The sequence below is a fragment of the Helianthus annuus genome, chromosome 9 (assembly GCF_002127325.2).
Source record: "Helianthus annuus cultivar XRQ/B chromosome 9, HanXRQr2.0-SUNRISE, whole genome shotgun sequence".
Classification (NCBI taxonomy): Eukaryota; Viridiplantae; Streptophyta; class Magnoliopsida; order Asterales; family Asteraceae; genus Helianthus; species Helianthus annuus.
In genome coordinates, this window is record NC_035441.2 from 163,996,370 (window position 1) to 164,004,510 (window position 8,141).

An 8,141-nucleotide genomic window follows, 5' to 3' on the forward strand; every position below is an offset into this window, starting at 1 on the left:
GGACCTAGGATTGTTCGAGCAGATTACAAGAGGTTTCAGGTTTCCACCGGAGTGGGATGCTCGATACCCCGGCCAGAATCAGACGGCCGCCGATGCACCGCTGGGGTATATTACCCTCTTTGAAGACTTCTTCTTACATGGCAACTTCCGGTTGCCGACGACGAATTTCATGGCTCATATATTTCAGTATTATGGGTTTCATATTTCACAAATGAGTCCACCCGGCATGGTTAAGGTGAGACATTTTAAGTTTTTATGCCGGGCCCATGATATAGAGCCCACAATGGAGAAATTCCGGGTATTCCTTGACCAGCCATGATCAAGAAAACCACAAAAAATTCGAAAAAACTCAGAAAAAGAAGATGACAGTGATTTGCAAAAATAGGTGTGCGCCAATGAAGAAACACAGAACTAATTTTAGGGTTAATTAGTTTGGTTTATGTTTCTACCATGAGGGTTAATCTTCTTATGACTTTCTAAGCTCCTTAATGATCTGATAATCCTGCAAAACAGAACACCGTTAGCTCGTTTAGAGGGGAATATGGGGGTTTCCCTCTTAACCAGACTCCAGCGTGAGAATAAGTATCTGTTTTGAGGAAATAAGTGTATGGTAAAGAGGGAGAGTGAAGAGAAGAGAATGGTTTAACATGTGAATGAAGGGTCCCATTTATAGCCGGAGAGGTTTAAGAGGAGATAGGCTGATGGGCCTTGGGTCGGAAGGCGACAACTTCGAGGATATGCTCTTTGTCTTACTGGTGTCGACCGTTAGTGGCTTTGTAAGTCCCGTAACACGTGCGGATCGTAACAGAATCGTCGATCTAACCTAGAGTGCGGAATCCTCTAGATCAGATTTCACAGAAAAGTGTAGAAAACAGAAATCCTTCAAACCCGATCTTTATTGATTATCTTCGTAACGATTACAATCAATCAAGATCCTAATTCGTCCAAGCCGTTCTCTTTCACGAATTCTCTCCAAGTGATTAAGGTGATTAGATGATTAACCTAAACCCTAATGCTAAGCTTTGTTTATATAGGACAAGGCTTTGCATATGGGCTAGGTCTTGGGCAAGGCCCAATTCGCAAACCCTCCCCCATATGTGGGTTTGGTTTGGCCCAATCACTCTTAATTCACTATTACAAACTATTACAAAGCTAAACCCGCTAACTGTTTATCGTTTAACTAATTACAAGATATCCAAAGACCAAATCTAAGTTGTTGTCACAAAACATGCACCAACAAACTCCCCCTTGACAATAGCTCGCAAAGGTAACTTCAGTCTTCAGAATCTCACAGTCTTTTGGTCTTTGGATAGCTTCAGCTTTAACAGCTTCTGTCAGCAACAGACTCCCCCTAAGCTGATGCATCCAATCACCAATTCTTCAAAACGTTAGCGCTTGAGTAAACTCCTATTCAGCATTTGAATAGCAATCTTCAACTCTTCAACTCTGTCTGCAATGTAGAAAGGAGGTCCTACCATGCATCCAAGCAAACTCTCAACTTCACAGCAACTTCTCAGCAACACACAGCTTCAATCTGTATACTATAAAACAAACATCTCGAGAAACCATAAGAATTTTTCAACAAAAGTTAAACAAATTATTATTATTCAAGAGAATGTTAAACTGTATCACAGATTAAGCACTATCCATTCAGCACCAACACGCACAAACTTTAAACAATTCCTCCAAGAATAACAGTTTTCCGTACGTTAAGAATTTTTAACAGAAAAAGACACTATTTTTTGGATTTTTATATTTTTCTGAAAGCAAGTAAATACTAAAAGCAATACACACTCTATTTTTGTGAGAATCACCGGTAAGAAGATCATATCAGCAAAATCAAACTGTTTCACACAATTAGTTAATTTTTTATGCAATGTTTTAGTGAAAAGCAGTTCAAGACGATTACCAGTATGTTTGTCCACTTAAACAAAATGCATGAACATTTCAAGTACCATTACCGTATGATACGTTAAGGTAATTTTAGAATACCGAACGTGTCCCACTTCAGGATGTACCCCCGCGACCATGGTATGCACAAGGATTCATCGTAGTAGGTGAGTATACTGAATTCATCCGTTTTAATTTTCAACGATAGATACTTGGTGAACAGGTCAGTACTTCCGTACAGCAGAGAGACCAAAATATCTTATCGAGGGCTAAGACAGATACCATTTTTGGTACGAATTGTGCATTTTGCACTTATTGAATGACTCTCTTTGAGAGCTATTTTCAGGGTTTTGGCATTTTTTAGCTCTTTTAAGATATCCTGGGTGTGTCTAGGTCAGCATGTATCTGGATGCAGCAGAAGGACACCCATGATATCCCCGGATGAAATAACAGTACAAAGACCCAAAACTTCAGATTTTGGCAATCTATCAACGCAAGAATTAAGGTCATTAAACCATACACCACTGATGTGTTCCCCACTCATACTCAGTGCATTTAGGTTTATATCACTTTGGTAAGTTGATTATTTCATGCTTTTGCCTACTGGTACATCATATAATGCAGCTGCTATCACACTTAAGCAATTTTGGTTCAATTTCAGTGTGACAGTCTAACTTGCTGATGTACTATCATTTCTTCTTTTTCACACGGTGATAACTCATTTTTGATTTTCTATTTTTTTTATGTTTTTGATTTTTCAATGTTTTTGTATTTTTGATTTTTGAGAAAGCAGTAAACTATTTACAAAATTCTTATGAAAAAACAGTTATTCAGGATTCCTCATCCCGTTGAGTTCGACTAAGTGTTCAAAGCGAGCTCGATCAAAAGCTTTTGTGTAAAGATCAGCAAGGTTATCTTCTGTGTCGACTCGATGTAATTCAATTAGTCGTTTTTCAGCACAATCCTGTATAAAGTGATGACGTATGTCAATATGTTTAGTTCTACTGTGCTTTACGGGATTGTTTGTGATTGATATAGTGGCATTGTTATCTATCATAATAGGAGTACGAGTGAAATCCAAACCGTAATCGCGCATCTGTTGTTGAATCCAGAGAACCTGAGAGCAACAACTACCCGCAGCAATATATTCAGCTTCACACGTAGATGTAGACACACAGGATTGCTTCTTGCATTGCCAAGACACGATCCTGCCTCCTAAGAACTGACAACCACCAGTTGTAGACTTTCTGTTCGATTCGCATCCTCCAAAGTCTGAATCAGTGTAAGCAACGAACCTCAAATCACTATCAGCTGGATACCATAACCCAAGTTTAGGTTTCCCCTTCAAGTAACGAAGAATACGCTTCACTGCTTTCATATGTGACTCTTTCGGATTCACCTGATATCTAGCACACAAGCATACGGCAAACATGATGTCAGGTCTTGAAGCAGTCAAGTACATTAGAGAACCAATCATCGCCCTGTAATGAGTTGGATCAACATCTTCAGTACTTTCATGATCTGGGCCAAGATTGTGATTTTCGCATATAGGTGTGTTGGAAGTAGAGCAATCATTCATTTTGAACCGATCCAAAATGTCATACACATACTTCGTTTGATGAATAAACATCCCATCCTCCTTCTGTTCAACTTGTAATCCCAGAAAGTAAGACAGCTCACCCATAGCACTTATTTCAAACTTGCTCTTCATCACCTGTTTAAACTCCTTACACATGTTCTCATCAGATGACCCAAAGATGATGTCATCTACGTATACCTGTACCAGCAGAAAATCTTCCTTCTTCCTCTTAATGAACAGTGTACTGTCAATCTGACCTCTTTCAAAACCATTCTTGATCAGATGTGTAGACAGTGTCTCGTACCACGCCCTGGGAGCTTGATGTAACCCATACAAAGCCTTATCAAGTTTGTACACTCGATCTGGATAATCTGGATCAACGAACCCTTCTGGTTGTGAGACATACACCACTTCTTGGACTTTTCCGTAAAGAAATGCACACTTCACGTCAAGTTGGTAAACTTTGAAGCCCTTGAATGAAGCGAAAGCCAGAAACAAACGAATTGCCTCCAACCTTGCCACTGGTGCAAACACTTCATTGTAATCAATCCCTTCTTGCTGATTAAACCCTTTAACAACTAACCGAGCCTTGTTGCGCGTGACAATACCTCTTTCATCTTTCTTGCACCTAAATACCCATTTAGTGCCAATCTCTCTTTCACCTTTAGGAAGGTCCACTAACTCCCAGACCTTCAACTTCGCAAACTGAGCCAATTCCTCTTGCATAGCTTCAACCCATGAATTGTCTTTAAGAGCCATATGAATGTTCTTCGGCTCCTCTTGGGAAATAAAGCAACTATACAAGCATTCATTCACTATCCCAGTCTTCTCAATCGAAACAAATAACCCAGAATTCGCTGCAATGCTTCTTCTTGTCTGAACACCTGCAGTAGGATCTCCAAGAATCATGTCAACTGGATGATCTCTATTTGCTCGTGTAGTAGCAACAGCATCGACTTCCAGATTGTCACCCAGGTTTGATCCAACCTCCCCCTGAACATTCTGATTTGCAAATGGATTAATGAAATCCTCCCCCTGATTGGGTTCAGGTTCACTATCACTTGAATCAGGATCAGCAGCACCATGGGAAGTTTCCGGAGCATCTGACATATCAACATTCGATCTAGGCATGAACTCGCCTTCATCGTCTTCACCAATCACTGTTTGAATTAGCTGAGAATCATCTGCATCTGAAACCTCAGGAATATTAAATGATTTAAAAACACTTTCATAATCATATAATATAGCAGGACCACTCGTTGATTGTTGAGGCTTGTAGGAAGTAATTTCCACATTAAAACAACCTCAATTTTACCAGTTTTTAGATTAAAAACCCTTTTATTCGGTGTGCCAGGCACGTAGCCTAGAAAGTAGCCTTCGTCTGCCACCTCATCGAATTTTTGTTTATCTTTGTTTCGCACAATGGTGCAGGGTAATCCAAATGGTTCAAAGCCTGTTAAGTTTGGTTTTTCGTTAAACATCAACTCACGACAAGTTTTGTTAAAACGTTTAACGGTTAAAACTTTGTTTAGGACGTAGCAAGCTGTATTCACAGCTTCTCCCCAGAAAAGAACTGGTAGCTTTGAATCTGAAAGCATCGTCCTAGCGGCTTCAATCAACGTCCTGTTTTTCCTCTCAGCGACTCCATTTTGTTGAGGAGTGTAAGGAGCAGAGTATTGATGTTCTATTCCCTTTCGAAGACAGTAGAGATCCAGAATACGATTCTTGAACTCCGTGCCATTATCACTCCTTATCCTCTTGATCCTTGCATCATGAACGTTTTCCAATTTTGTAAAAAGATCAATAAGCATCTCTGCTGTCTCATCTTTTGTACCTAAAAAGAAAACCCATGAATAACGTGAGTAATCATCAGTGACAACAAGACAGTAGTACTTTCCACCTATGCTCCTTACGTTCACCGGACCGAATAAATCCATGTGAAGTAATTCATAAGGGGCATTAATGGAATTTACTGTTTTAGATTTATGAGGTTTCTTGTGTTGTTTTCCCTTTTGACATGGAAGACATTTATCTTCCACTTGAAACCTCAGCAATGGAACTCCTTTCACTAGCTCATTTTTAATAATGTAATTCATTTTGCGGTAGTGAATATGAGCCATGCGTCTGTGCCACAACATAGATTCAGCTTCAGATGCTTTTGACAGTAAATACGCCACCGCAGCAGTTGGATCTTTGGCACCCATGTCCATGACATAAGTATCATTTTTCCTAGGTGCACGCATCACTATCCAATCGTCCGGAATGACCAAACCCAGTTTCTACACCAATGCCTCAGTATTTGTAAAATGGACCGAGTGACCCTTGTCGCAGACTTGTGACACGCTCATCAGATTGTGTTTCAGCTGCTCAACATAGTTCACTTTGTCCAATGTGATCTTCCCATTCGTCACTTTTCCTCTTCCAGTAATCCTACCACCTTTAGCACCAGCAAAATTTACATGTCCACCATCATAATCTTCAAATTCAGAAAACAACCTCGCATCCCCCGTCATGTGCCTGGAGCAGCCACTATCAACATACCATAAGTTGATAATCCTCCTTAGCAGCTCCTGCACACACCAACCAAAAGATTAGTTAGAGTGGGGGACCCAAGCCTTGATGGTCTTGGGTCGTCCAGATTCATCAACTACAGGAACATCCATCCAATGTCCATCACTCCTAACAGGAGTCTTGGATCTTGGACCTGTTGATGGAAATGGGGTTTGATTTCCATAAGGTCTCTGGTCCTGAGGGTTCCTATATGTGTTTGGACTATGTGACCTTTGAAATCTTGAGTTTTGATTCCAAGAAGCTTGATTGTTGTAATTTCTAAAGCCATTGTTATAAAAAGTTCGACCACCATTAGTTTGGTATCGATTTTGATATTGACCTTGACTTCTGAAATTATTTGAATTTTGGTTGTTCATTCTTGGTGAACTACTTCTAGGTCTCTCATATCTGCCTGATGTAGATTCAGGCTGAAATCTTGGTTGATTTCTTTGAAAACGAGGAACTTGAGGAGTTCCTTTTTCAGCCTTATCTACACCACTAGCAACACCCTGTTGTTGCTTTGGAGCAGATTTCTTTGGAGAGTTAGACTCTCTTTCCTTTTTATCACCGTTCTTTTCTAGTGACTTCCCTCTCTGTTTCTTACTAACTTGTGCTTCAACCTTTTTATTAGGACAACAGCTAGCTACACGTCCCTTTGTGTGACATTTGAAGCACGATCTCTTTTTCGAAGACTTCTCACCTGAAGCCTTTGAACTAGATTCTGGTTTTGATGATGATGCCTTGGAAGGATTTTGTTCAGTTTGCTTAATTTCAGATTTTTCTATGTTTTTGTTTTTAGCAAACTCTACATTTGATTCCTTTTCGATAACAGCTGTTTCGGTTTTCATATCACTTCCTTGAACAAAATTAACCTTTTTAACAAAAGTTTGATTATTGTTTTTAGAAGATGTATTTTTCTTTTTCAAAACAGGTTTGCTGTTATTTTCCTTCTCAGCATCATTATCTTCAAACACATCATCTTGACTGGATGTGGAACTGCTTGGTGATGTTGACAGAAAGTCTGTGAACTCATCTTCATCAGGTAAGAAAGAATAGTCATGACTAAGAGGAGGTGGGACTTCATTAAAGCCCTGGAATCCCACAGTCTTCTTGTCATTACTCTTCTTTAACCCGCCCATCATAGTTTCATAACAAAAGTAGAATCCCTGAATTGACCTAATTTCTTTTCAAGTTCAACAATTTTAAGTTGTGCATCTGACAGCTCTTTGTTTTTATCAGAAATCTCTTTTGTTTTCTCAGCCATCATGTCATGAGCTAAGTCAATGACTTGAAGTTTTTCGTTCAATTTGCAGGTTAAAGCATCAATTTCAGCTTCATAGCCTTTTATCTTTTTCAAATAAGATGACTCATTTCTTTTAGCAAAGAAAATTGATTCTTTTACGTTAGACATTTCGCTCACAAGACTTTTGTTTTGAGTTGACAATTTGTCAACTTCACCCTGCAGTTCACGACACTTTAAACAAACAGAAGTAGCAGAATTACTTACCTCTCCTGTCGATTTGTCTGAGTTGGCCATGAGAGCAGCAAGTTGAGCTCCCATTCTTTTGATAATTTCATCTTTCTCATCAGCTTCCATTTCATGCTCAGACTCTGGCTTTTCCTCTTCTGCTTCTGTTGTCTGATCAACCTTCTTTACCTCAGCATCACTTTCTTTCTCAGCATTTGCTTTAGTTTCAGCTTCTTCAACTGGCACGATCTCTGCCATAAATGCTTGTGTAACATTCTCATCTTTTTCCAAGTGAATGCTCCAGTCATATGAACCCTCTCTTGCAGTAGAAATCAACGCCCTTGAGTTAGTGTTGTTTGATGAATTTCTATTGTTTGAACTCTGGCTCGAAGTCTCATGCTTTTGTTTCTGACACTCCCTAGCGAAGTGACCATAACTCTAACAGTTAAAGCACCTGACTTTTGCCTTGCCAAAACCTACATTCTTCCCCACAAACTTCCTTCCAGTTCTGTTCATGAACCTCTTCACACGCCTCGAAATCATGGCCATCTGCCATTGCAAATCCATCTCTTCTAAATCATCAGGGTCAATCTGATCATAATCTTCATCCAAAGTAGCAGGATCAGATATCTTCCCCTGAATGTAATTCTCATA